The sequence below is a fragment of the Plecotus auritus genome (genome assembly GCF_963455305.1).
Source record: "Plecotus auritus genome assembly, chromosome: 1".
Taxonomy (NCBI): Eukaryota; Metazoa; Chordata; class Mammalia; order Chiroptera; family Vespertilionidae; genus Plecotus; species Plecotus auritus.
In genome coordinates this window covers 174,989,673-175,002,937 of record NC_137770.1, presented here as the reverse complement: position 1 = coordinate 175,002,937, position 13,265 = coordinate 174,989,673, and the positions used below count along the sequence as shown (strand labels likewise).

Below are 13,265 nucleotides of genomic sequence, written 5' to 3'. Positions count from 1 at the left end.
TTTGTTTTTGTTCTCATTGATAATAACCGTTCTAGCTAGTGTGAGGTGGTATTTCATTGTGTTTTTAATTTGCATTTCCCTTATAGCTAGTAAATTTGAGCATCTTTTTATTCTTCTGTTGGCTATCTGTATTTTTTCCTTGAAAAGGTATCTCTTTAGGTCCTCTGCCCATTTTTTTCCAATCAGATTGTTTTGGGGTTTTTTTGTTGAGTTGTTTGAGTTCTTTATATATTTTGGATATTAGCCCCTTATCAGAGGTATCATTTGCAAATATCTCCTCCCACTCACTTGTTTGCCTCTTTGTTGATGGTTTCTTTTGCTCTGCAGAAGATTTTTAGTTTGATGTAGTCCCATTCATTTCTTTTTGCTTTTACCTCCCTCTCCTTTGGAGTCAAGTTCACAAAAATCCCTCCAAGACCAAGCTTTATTAAGTTTATTGCCTATGTTTTCTTCTATGTATGTTATTGTTTCAAGTCTTATATTCAATTCTTTAATCCATTTAGAGAAAATTTTTGTGTCTGGCATTAGATAGCATTCTCGTTTCATTCTTTTGCATGTTGTTTTTCCAGCATTTATTGAAGAGACTTTCCTTTCTCGGTTGTATGTTTTTTGGCTCCTTTAATGAAAATTAGTTTGCCCATTTATGTGGATTTATCTGGGCTCTCAATTCTGATCCATCAGTCTGTGTGTCTGGTTTTCTGTCAATACCATACTGTTTTGATTATTGTAGCTTTGCAATAGCATTTGAAATCTGAGTGTGATACCTTGGCTTTGTTCTTTTTCTCAGGATTGCTTTGGCTATTTGGGGTCTTTTGTGGTTCCATACAAATTTGATGATATTTTTTGTTCTATTTCTGTGACAAATGCCATTGAGCTTTTTATGGGGATTGTGTTGAATCTATGGATTGCTTTACATAATATTTCAATAATGTTAATTCTTCCAATCCATGAACATAGACTGTCTTTCTAATAAATCAGTGACATTTAATCTCAAGTAAATTTAAGTATCACAGAGGCAGGAGATATCCTTAATCTCAAATTAAGTTTGGGTCAAAAATAATATGTTGAGAGATTTTAAACTATTTAAAAGAATGTTAAAAAGCATATTAATAATTTATGTTTGAAAGAACACATAAATCAGAAACCTAATATTTTTTATTTTAGACAACCTTCAATCATACCTTACATGTGGTCTGATTCTTCTAATTATTTTTATGTAGTTTGTAAGGATTTTTTTAAACATTCTAGATTAAAATTTCTCATTCTGCCTTTGTTTTGCTTGTCTCCTCTACCCCCGCCCCCCCAGTCACACACACACACACACACACACACACACACACACACACACTTGTGTAATGGAAGCATTTCTGACATATCCCCAGTAAAGACAATTCTTCATTATCAGGGCTTAACAGCCCAGGGAAGACCCCTCCTTCGATTTTCTGAGAATAAACACTTTGGGTACTTAATACTAGTTTTAATGATAAAAGTTGAAATCTTTGCCTAACATAAAGGTTTTTCTTTGTCTCTAAATTTTGATTTTCCATGCTATCAGAGGCCCCATTACAACAGGTAATTTGAGTGTTGATTGTATGTTTTCTCAGTATGTAATTGTGGTGAAATGTAAAATGTTTACAATTTAAAAATTAAGTTTACCTATTAGGTTCCTTCCAACTCAGAAATTCTGTGATTTTGTACTTTTGTTTGTTTGTTTTCAGTTTTACTGGTAAAGTGTGATCTTTGGGTGTTGTCCTATATGTCCTATACTGATGACTAGGAATCATAGAATTTTAGAGCTGGAAGACTCATTAAACGCTGTCTAGTGATTCTGCAAATGAAGAATTGAGAGGCCCAAACAGGTTAGGTGACTAACACAAGATCATAGCAGTAACTGGTGACTAGAACTCTCGCCATTTACTGGAGCACTAAAAATTAACCCAGATGTTCTTATTTGAAAATTTGCAGATTTCAGGAGAACATTCTGCTACAAATTTAAGAATTTTGAGGCATTTATATTCAGTACAATTTTTTCAAATGCTATAGATTGTGTTGTTTTCTCCAAACCTAGAATCATACTTGAAAATAAATTACAACTTTGGATAGGGTAAACCTTCCTGAATTTGCACACCTGGGATATTTTTCAGTGACTTAGAGGTGGAAATTGATACTTGAAGTTGGGACTGTTTTCCAGTGGGAGGGAGAAGTATGTCTTGGGGTGCTGCTGAGAAAAGCCTTTCTGTGCAGCTGCCGGGGCAAAGTCCAGGTGGGATAATAAATGAGATCAACTGTCCAGATTACACAGCACCTGAGGCAAAGACAGCTCCTCTGCTTCTCCCAGTCTCATTTCTGTTTTACCTGGAACCAGCTTTTTAAAATTATTATTATTGAATTTATTGGGCTGACAACTGGTTAATAAAATTATATAAGTTTCCAGTGTACAGTTCTATAAATACATCATCTGCATCACCATTCACTTCCTGTTTACCCTCTGCTACCGCCCCTTACCCCCCTTTCCTTCTCATAATCACCATACTATTGTTTGTGTCTACGAGTGTTCTTTTTTCTTTGCTTAATTCCGTCATCTTTTTCAGCCAGCCCACCAACCCCCCTCCCCTCTGATGGCTGTCAGTCTGTTCTCTGTATCTATGAGACTGTTTCTATTTTTGTTTGTTAGTTTATTTTTTCATTGGAATCAACATATAGGTGAAGTCATATGGTACTTCTCTTTCTCTGACTGGCTTATTTCACTTAGCATTATACTTGCCAGATCCATCCATGCTGTCGCAAAAGGTAAGATTTCCTTCTTTTTATGGCCAAGTAATATTCCATTGTGTAAATGTACTACCACTGCTTTTTTATCCATTCATCAACTGATGGGCACTAGGGCTGCTCCCAAATCTTGACTATTGTGAATAATGTTGCAGTGAACATAGGGATGCATATATTCTTTTGAATTAGTGTTTTAGGTTTCTTGGGATATATTCCCAGAAATGGCATTGCTGGGTGATAAGGCAGTTCCATTTTTTATTTTTATGTTTGAGGTAAGATCATACTGCTTTCCACAGTGGCTACACCAATCTGTGTTCCTATCAACAGTGAACAAGGGTTCCCTTGTCTTCATATCCTTGTCAATACTTGTTTGTTGATTTGATGATGATAGGCAATCTGACAGGTGTGAGGTGATATCTCATTGTGGTTTTAATTTGCAACGCTCTTATGATTAGTGATGTTGAGCATTTTTTCATGTCTATGGGATACCTGTATGTCCTCTTCAGAGAAGTATCTATTCAGGTCCTTTCCCATTTTTTAATTGGATCGTTGTTGTTTTTTGGTGTTGAGTTTTATAAGTTTTTATAAATTGTTGTTATTTATCCCTTATAGATGTATCATTGGCTAATATGTTCTCCCATTCAGTGGGTTGTCTTTTCATTTGGTTGATGGTTCCTTTGCTGTGTGAAAAATTTTTTGATCTAGTCCCATTTGTTTATTTTTCTTTTTTCCCCTCTTGCCCGAGGCAGTATCAGAAAAAATACTGCTGTGAGAAATGTCTGAGATTTTACTGCCTATGTTTTCTTCTAGGGTTTTTATGCTTTCAAGTCTAACATTTAAGTCTTTAATTCATGTTGAGTTTATTCTTTTGTATGGTATAACAGATGGTCTAGTTTTATTGTTTTGCAGGTATTTGTCCACTTTTTCCAACACCTCTTATTAAATAGACTATCTTTACCCATTGAGTGTTCTTGCATCCTTTGTCAAATACTAATTGAGCATAATGGCTAGGGTTGGTTTCTGGGTTCTCTGTTATGTTCCATTGATCTATATGCCTGTTCTTGTGCCAGTACCAGGCTGTTTTGACTACAGTGGCTTTGTAGTATAGCTTGATATCTGGTATTGTGATCCCTCCAACTTTGTTCTTTTTCAAGATTGCTGAGATTATTCGGGGTTTTGGGGTTCCATATAAATTTTTGGAGTATTTGTTTTAGATCTGTGAAATATGCCATTGGTATTTAAATAGGAATTGCATTGAATCTATAGATTGCTTTGGGTAGTATGGACATTTTAATGATGTTAATTCTTTCTATCCATGCACACAATATATTATTCCACTTATTTGTATTATCTTCACTTTCCTTCTTCAGTGTCTTATAATTTTCCAAGTATAGGTCTTTTGCATCCCTGGTTAAATTTATTCCTAGTAACTTTTTATGCAATTGGAAATGGGATTGTTTTCTTACATTCCCTTTCTGATAGTTCTTTATTGGTGTGTAGAAATTGCAACTGATTTCTGAATATATCTATTTGTATTCTGCTACATTACTGAATTCATTTATCAGTTCCAGTAGATTTTTGGTGGAATCTTTATCAATATACATTATCATGTCATCTGCAAATAAATATAGCTTTACTTGTTCATTTCCAATTTGGATACTTTTTATTCCTTCTTGTCTGATTGCTGTGACTAGGTCTTCCAGTACTCTGTTGAATACAAGTGGTGAAAGTGGACATCCTGTCTTGTTCCTTATCTTAAGGGAAATGCTTTTAGTTTTGGCTCATTGAATATAATGTTGGGTGTGGGTTTGACATATATAGCCTTTATTATATTGAGGTATGTTCCCTCTGTTCCCACTTTGCTGAGAGTTTTTATCATAAATGGGTGTTGAATTTTATCAAATGCTTCTTCTGCATCTATTGATATGATCATGTGGTTTTTATCCTTCATTTTGTTTATGGGATGTATCACATTTATTGATTTGCAGATATTGTACCAACTTTGCATCCCTGAAATAAATCCCACTTGATCATGGTATATGATCTTTTTAATGTATTGAAGGATCTGTTTGCCAATATTTTGTTGAGGATTTTTGCATTTATGTTCATCGGGGATATTGGCCTATAATTTTCTTTCTTTGTAGTGTCTTTTTCAGTTTTTGAAATTAGGATAATTCGGGCCTCATTAAATGAGCTTGGTCCTCTTGAATTTTTTTGAAATAATTTAAGATCAATAGGTGTTAGTTCTTTGAATGTTTGGTAAAATTCAGCTGTGAAGCCATTCAGTCCAGGACTTTTGTTTGTTGGGAATTTTTTTTATTACTACTTCAGTTTCAGTCATTGTAATCTGTCTATTCAGAATCTCTGATTCTTCCTGATTCAGTTTTGAAAGATTGTATGTTTCTAGGAATTCATTGATTTCTTCCAGATTTTCTAATTTGTTGGCACATAGTTGTTCGTAATATTTCTTACAATCCTTTGTATTTCTGGGCAGTCAGTTGTTACTTCTCTTTCATTTCTTATTTTATTTATTTGGGTCCTATTTATTTTTCTTGATGAGTCTGATTAAGGTTTGTCAATCTTGTTTATTTTTTTCAAAGAATCTCAACTCTTGGTTTAATTGATCTTTTGTTGTTGTTTTTTAGACTTTATTTCATTTATTTCATCTTTATTATTTTCTTCCTTCTACTCACTTTGGGTTTTGTTTGTTGTTCCTTATTCTGTTGCTTTAAATGTAAAGTTAGATTTATTATTTGAGATTTTTCTTGTTTCTTGAATAGACCTGTAATGCTATGAATTTCCCACTTAGGACTGCTTTTGCTGTGTCCCGTAGATTTTGGGTTGTTATGTTCTCATTTTCAATTTTTTCAAGGTGTCTTTTGATTTCTTCCTTGATCTCATTGTTAACCCACTAATTGTTTAGTAGCATGTTACTTTTGCCTATGTATTTGTGTGTTTTTCAGGATTTTTTCTTGTGATTGATTCCTAGTTTCATAGCATTATGTATGGTCAGAGAAGATGCTTGATATGAGTTCAATATTCTTAAATTTATTGAGACTTGTTTTGTGTCCTAACATGTGGTCCATCCTTGAAAATGTTCCATGTGCACTTGAAAAGTATGTATATTCTATGCTTTAGAGTGAAATGCTCAGAAGATACCAATTAAATCCATCTGATCTAGTGTGTCATTTAAGGGCACCACTTATTTGCTTATTTTCTGTAATCCCCTACTGTGACTGTATTACTATCAGTCTCTCTCTTTATGTCCATCAAGGTTTGCTTTACATACTTAGGTGCTCTTATGTTGGGTGCATAAATGTTTACAAGGGTTATATTCTATTGTTTGATTAAACCCTTTATCATTATGTGGTTTCCTTCTTTGTCTCTTACTATAGCTTTGGTTTTAAAGTCTATTTTGTCAGATGTAAGTATTCTACCATTGTGGGGTTGTTGTTTTTTTCATTTCCATTAGCATAAAATATCTTTTTCTATCCATTTACTCTTTGTGTGTATCTTTTGTTCTGTGGTGAGTCTCTTTTAGACAGAATATATGTGAATCTTGCTTTCTTATCCATTCAGCTATCCTGTGTCTTTTGAGTGTACCATTTAAGCCATTTACATTTAAAGTGATTATTGATAGGTTTGTAATTGTTGCCATTTTATTATTTTGACTGTGTTCCTCTGCCTTCCTCCTCCTCCTCCTCCCACTGCTCCTCCTTCTCCTTCTCCTCCTCCTCAAGGCATGCCCTTTAACATTTCTTGTAATGCTGGTTTCGTGGTAACAAACTTCTTTACTTGTTCTTGTCTGGTTGTCTGGGAAGCTCTTTATTTCTCCTTCAATTTTAAATGGTAGCTTTGCTGTGTAAAGTAGTCATGGTAGTAGGTCATTTCTTTTCATGACTTTGAATATTTCATGCCAGTCCCTTCTAACCTGAAATGTTTCTATTGAGAAATCAGCTGACAGTCTTATGGGAGCTCCTTTGTAGATAACTGACTTTTTCTTGCTGCTTTTAAGGTTCTCTCTTTGTCTTTAACCTTTGCCATTTTAATTATAATGTGTCTTGTTGTGGGCCTCTTTGGGTTCATCTTTTTTGGAACTCTTGCATTTCCTGGACTTGTGTATCTTTTTCCATCATCAGGTTAAGGAGGTTTTTAGTCATTTCTTCAAATAGGTTCTCGATCCCTTCTGGTACTTCCATGATGTGGATGATGTTATGCTTCATGTTGTCCCAAAGGTCCCTTAAACTATCCTCATGTTTTTAAATTCCTTTTTTCATTTTGCTGCTCTGATTAAGTTTTTCTGCTACCTTGTCTTTCAAATTGCAGATTTGGCCCTCTGCTTTATCCAACCCACTGTTTTTTTCTTTCAGTGTATTCTTCATTTCAGATATTGTAGTCTTCATTTCTTAATTCATTTTTTATGGTTTCTATGCCCTTTTTTATGCTTGCTCTCTCTTTATTGAAGTTCTCAGTAAGTTCCTTGAGCATCCTTATAATAATTTTTTTTAACTCTATATCTGGTAGATTTCTCGCCTCTATTTCATTTGGCTCTTTTTTTTTTTCTTTTTTCTTTTTTAAGATTTCTTCTATTCTCTCATTTGTCTCCCTTTTTTGACTGCTTCTTTGTGTCTACGTATTAGGTAAATCTGCTATGACTTCCAGTCTTGGTAGAGTGGCCTTATATACTAGGTGTCCTGTGGGACCCTGTAGTATAGTCTTCTTAATCACCTGAGCTGGGTGATCCAGGATATCCCTTACGTGGGTTATGTGGGCACCGCTGTTGTATTGAGTCTTGATTTATATTGGCTTGTTTGTGCCTGGGTCAACCTGCAGACTGGCTGACTGTGAGGAACAATCCATACCTCAGTGTTTGAGCTGCTGTGCATATTCTGACCACATAAAGTGGAATTTGCCTTAGTAGGGTCTGGTGCCTGCCAAGATCTTCCTTTAGATACACCACTTGTGAAACTAATTGAATCCTGCTCTGATGCTGTCTGAAGCTGGCCACTGAATGTGTTGGTTCTGGAGTCTCTTGGGAGGGACTCTGGTGCAGTCCAATGTTAGATGCTGCCTGTGACTGGTCCTGGGAAACCTGTTTAGAGCAACAAAGTGATCCACAGTTTGTGGCTTCCCCTGCTGGGCCTAAATGTGCGTGGGAATGACCCAGCTGTGCACATGGCCAGCTTTTACCAGCACAGGCCCAGAAGCAGGTCAGCAAAATCCCAAGGAACCCCAAGATCTGCCTTTGCCTGTTGGCTGCCTGTTAGGCTCAGTCACTGAAATAGCCTTTGGCGGTATTCAAGTTGCATGAGGTAGGTTCTGAGTGAGTCACCAGGTAGGGGTGAGTGGTGTTCACCAGATTGATACAGGTTCAAACTCAGTGCCAGTGCTGGGTCTAAGGCCACTCAGTGAATATTCCAGCATATACCAAGTCTAGCCGCCACCAACTGGGTGTTCATACACCTTTGTGATGGGACATGACCTCAGGGAGTCATCAGGGTGAGGCCAGCAGAATTTATCAGGCCCAAACAGACCAAGATTTGGCCGTGTGAAGGAGGGCTTTGCACTGCTCGGCTGTGTGAGGGAAAAATAGCCTCCATTATAGAGCCACACCACTCAGTCTGTTTCAGATTCTGCCAGGAGCCTGATCTCAACAGGGTGGGGCTGCTAAGAGTAGTGAGGATGGGGATCGTGGATCTCCCGTGAAGGGGAAGTATCCGGTGGGACTTAGGGAAAGGGAGGGGACAGTGGGCCCCATCCCAGAGCCACACAACTCAGTCTGTCCTGGATTCTTCCCAGACCTTGGCACTGTGAAACCACCAGGAATCGGGAGGGTGGGGCCACTGGGGTCCCAGATAATAGGGGTAGCCAGTCTCTAGTGAGGGGGAGGCTCCAGTCAGGTACATAGGAAAGGGGGGGAATGGCCTCCACCCCAAAGCCACACAACTCAGTCACTGACACCCCCTGAGTCTGCCCAGACTTCTAAGCCCAGGTTCAGTCAGCTAACTCCTCAGGAGAATGCAAGCTCTTCAGGGTGGGTCTACAGAGAGGCCAAAGGGTGAAGCTATTGCTTTCCCCTGGGCTGATGCTCTCTCCCCAGAGCCACAAACTCTAGTGTCTCCTTATGCACTCTAGTCTGCTCTGCCCTCCCTCCACCAGAGCCCACAAACTGTGAATGAGATTTTGTATATGGGCCCTTCATGAGGGTGCCTGTGTCTCTAGCAGACTCCTGTCTCTCCCCGGAGGACAGAATCCCTGCTGATTTTGACAGCCTGACATATGGTTGCCTCTCCCTGGCTCTGGTGCTCTGGGGTAGGGAGCCTGGCTTGGGATTAAGACCCCAGGCTTCTCAAGGGGAACCTTTGTGGCTGAGATATCCTTCCAGAATTTCAGCCCCTGCCCATGCAAGTGGGACCAGCCCTTTTCATATCTCTCTGCCCTTCCTACCAGTCTCCTTGTGGCTTCTTCTGTAAATCCTTGGTTATAAAACTTCTCTTCATCTAGCCTTCAATTGGTTATTCAAGTTGATTGCTCTATAATTTCATTGTAATTCCAGTTTGTTTCTGGGAAGAGGTGAGTATAAATCTTGAATCTCTGGAACCAACCTTTGATGGTTGTTTTCCACCTACCTTATCACCTTGTCCCAGCCCCAGCACAATGGCAAACTACATGTCAGAGTTAAATTTTACTTGTGAATTGAATTTATAAAAATTAACCATCTCTGCACCAGTCTGTCTATAAACAAAAGCTACTTTTCTCATTGAAAAAAACCTAAGGGAGTACAATTGCTGCAAAAAATAATAATAATACTCTTATAAATAAAATAGTGCCAGGGTTAGATGTTTCTAACTGTGATTTCAAGCCACAGAGTTAGTAGAATTCACATGTTAGTTGGTTTCATGTACTCACCTTTTCCTGGGACTTTTCGGAAACTCCTCAGGTCATCCCTCACAGTTAGATTAGTGAGGTGAACCCTGTCACATGACCAGTTTAAAGAATTGCAGGGATTCTTCATGAGTTACACTCAGAGTTTGAGCTGAGATCGATAAACTAAGGCAATGAGAAGAGAGGAAAGGGATATATGTCAAAGGTCGGGGGGTAGGGGTGCCACCTGGCCGACATTTGGCAACTGATTACACATAGAAGACAGCAGAGGACTCCAAGATGAAAGGAGGATTTGGGTGCAATTGCTTAGAAGATGGTGCTCCATTTAATAGGGGTTGGAGTCGTTTCAGAAGGAAGGCAATTTGTTCAGTCTTGGGCATCGTGAATTGTGAAGATGTTATGGACAGGAAGATCCCTGCGAGCAGCTGGATGTATTACAGATGCTTAAAAGGAAATTAGTGCATGAGGGTTAAATTAAGGAGCATCTGAATGGAGTCGATAATTAAATCTTGGAGACTAAATAAGAGTGTCAAGAGAGTGATCATGGTGAAGATTAGAAATGAACCAAATGGATGTCTGACAAAACTCTTTGAGGAAGAAGAGTGCCTCTTTGGGAGTGTCCAGTGAAGTGTCCAGTGAAGAGAGTTGTGAGGAGGAAATGGTAACACGTCCCAGGCTCCAGAGAGATTAAGATGAAGAATAAGAAATGTCTAGTAGTTTTGGAAACATGGAGTCAACATCACCTTTGAGCATTTTTTCATTTGAGGATTAAGGGGATTAGTTACTTTGCAAAGGGATGTGGATTAAGTAGGAGTTTCAGCATCGGTGATAGGGCTCTTCATGCATACTTGGTAAGGACAAAAAGAATGGCACTCAAGCAGGTTTAAGTATCTTTTAAGAACCTTTCTCATTAGATTATACAGAAAATTGAATGAAAGAATAGTTCTGTAGGTCTTGGTGTAGTGCCTGGCCCATAGGTTTCAATAAATGATAACCATTACAGATGCCATCATCATTATCAGGAAAGGGATTGTTCAGAGTAAGAGAGAAGAGTTTAAGTGTTTTGTGGGCTAACGAGAAGGATTTCTGGACAAGAGGAGGGTAATTCAAGGAGGTCTGGAATAAGTATGGCATTAAGGGCCAGACCAGAGTGGTTAGCCCTGGAAAAGGGAAAAACTCTCCATTTCTCTGAATGAGGAAAGGATATCTGAGCCTGGGTAATAGTAAGCAGAAGAGCAATTGAAGAGAGTCCCATGCAATGGTTTCCGTCTTCTCATTAAAGTCAGAAGGAATCTCAACTACAAATACATGCTTAAGGCATGAAGAAACAAGAAGCATAGTTGTTTATTTTGAACCTGCTATGTATCAAGAACTGTACTAGACACTTGAAATTATCTCTCTTAATCCTCGTGAAAATTGGACGAGTGTGTAGTTGTATTCACATTCTACAGGTGGGAAACAAGTCAGAAAAGTGAAGCAATGTGCCCAGGAGCGCACAGCTAGCAGTGGGAGGAGCCAGGATTCAGGACAGGTCTGTCTGACTGCAGAGGCTGTGCTCTTTATTGCAAGGGGGCTCGGCAGTTGTGATCTTGGAGGTGTACCCCTGCACTGCTCCTGATAAGGTCCTGCGTGGGGGGGGGGAGGGTGGCGAGGGAGCATTTCTGTCAGTCACAAGAGTGAACATTAGAGAAAGTGCCTCTGGTTTGAGGAACTGTGAAATTGGGGTGAATCAGAAATGTAAATTCTAGGTCCCTTGGGGCGATAATAAGGCAAGGAATGGAGAAAATGTTTGAGTGAGGCACTAAGACTTCAGTGCAGTGGGAGAATGCCTTTTGGGCAACAGCAGCAGGGTGGAAAGAGGGAAAGACAGGGGGGTGTCTTGGACTTTGAGACGAGAGTTGCTACCTTGGTTTTCCAAGGGTGATGATTCAAGAGTCACCTTCCCTTCACTTTCTCACAGCTGCCACAATGCCTACCCCTCAGAGCCCCCACCCAGACACCTTCTGCCAACTTAGGCTAATGTTCTGCTGGGTGTATAATAATCACATCCTAATTTAAGTAGCCTACTGAGAGTCTACACCAGGATCTAGCCTTTTTATAAAAAAAAGGCAAAATAACAAAAGAATGAATATAATTACCTTATTCCTACCCCCTACCTAACACAACTCTTTTGAAAAATTGCCTTCCACAGATAACATTTTAATCATGACTTAGTTATTTAATCACACCTTCACTAAAGAATTAATTATTGAATGCCCACAATATGGCAAATACTGCAAGCACTGGGGATATAACAGGGGAGAAATCGGTGTCCCTCCAGTGGTTCTCAACCTTTCTAATGCCTCGACCCTTTAATACAGTTCCTCATGTTGTGGTGACCCCCAACCATAAAATTATTTTCGTTGCTACTTCATAACTGTAATTTTGCCACTGTTATGAATTGTAATGTAAATATCTGTGTTTTCCGATGGTCTTAGGCGACCCTGCTAGCGGTTCTCAACCTGTGGGTCGTGATCTGTAGAACCGCTAGCAGGGTTGTCTAAGACCATCAGAAAACACAGATATTTACATTACAATTCATAACAGTGGCAAAATTACAGTTATGAAGTAGCAACGAAAATAATTTTATGGTTGGGGGTCACCACAACATGAGGAACTGTATTAAAGGGTTGCGGCATTAGAAAGGTTGAGAACCACTAGAGCCTCTCTTCTCCTGGGGAAGATAGGGAACAATCAACATTAGTAAAAGGTGGAGCATTAAGCAGTAATGAACACAGGGAGAAAAATAAAGCAGGGGAGAGAGCAGAGAAGCAGGGATTGGAGCGTGGGAGGGGTGGAAGTTTAGCCGGGAATGGGTGATCAGTGCAAGCCTCCCTGAGAGAATGGCATTCCTGCCAAGCCCGGAGAAGGTTAGAGAACATGCAGACATCCAGGGAAAGAGGCTGCTAGGCAGAGGACTCGGCAAACACAGAAACCCTCGGGTGGGAGCTGAGCTGGCAAGATCCAGAACAGCAAGGAGGCTGGTGTGGCTGCATGGGATTAGCAAGAAACAAAATCGAAGAGGAAAAGGTGGGCCAGAGCGCCCAGGGCCTTGTCTGCTGTGGTCAAGACTTTGGCTTTTAAGATGGAAAAGCATTGGAGGGTTTGGGTTGTTTTTCTTTTCTTTTTTAAAATACATTTTTACTGATTTCAGAGAGGAAGGGAGAGGGAGAAAGAGATAGAAGCATCAATGATGAGAGAGAATCATTGATCAGCTGCCTCCTGCACACCTTCTACTGGGGATCAAGCCCACAACCTAGGCATGTGCCCTTGACTGGAATCGAACCCAGGACACTTCAGTCCACAGGCCAATACTCTATCCACTGAGCCAAACCGGCTAGGGTGGGGTTGTTTTTCTTTAACTTCTTATCATGGAAGATGTTAGTCATATATACAGAGAATAATATAATGAGTCCCCTTGTACTAATCATTCAATGGGAGGACATTGAGCAGAGTAAGGAGACTGGCATGACCTGACTTGAACGGGATCACTCAGGGCTGTGGGGCAGGCGTGCGCACAGGAAACGTAGTTAGGAGCAAAAACTCAACTTGGGATGTCTTTTGGAGGTCTG

At 39.4% G+C, this 13,265-nt stretch overlaps 1 protein-coding gene across 4 annotated transcripts in view; it reads left to right on the top strand.

Moving 5' to 3' along the window:
* The window catches only part of NFKB1 (nuclear factor kappa B subunit 1), a 134,816-nt gene that overhangs the window by 55,431 nt on the left and 66,120 nt on the right, over positions 1-13,265 (top strand). The window contains exon 2 of one of the 4 annotated variants that reach the window (XM_080687781.1): positions 1,556-1,572. The exons of the other annotated variants lie outside the window; for them this stretch is intronic. The gene's annotated coding sequence lies outside the window, so the exon portion shown is untranslated. The remainder of the gene's footprint in view (positions 1-1,555; positions 1,573-13,265) is intronic. 4 annotated transcript variants of the gene reach the window in all.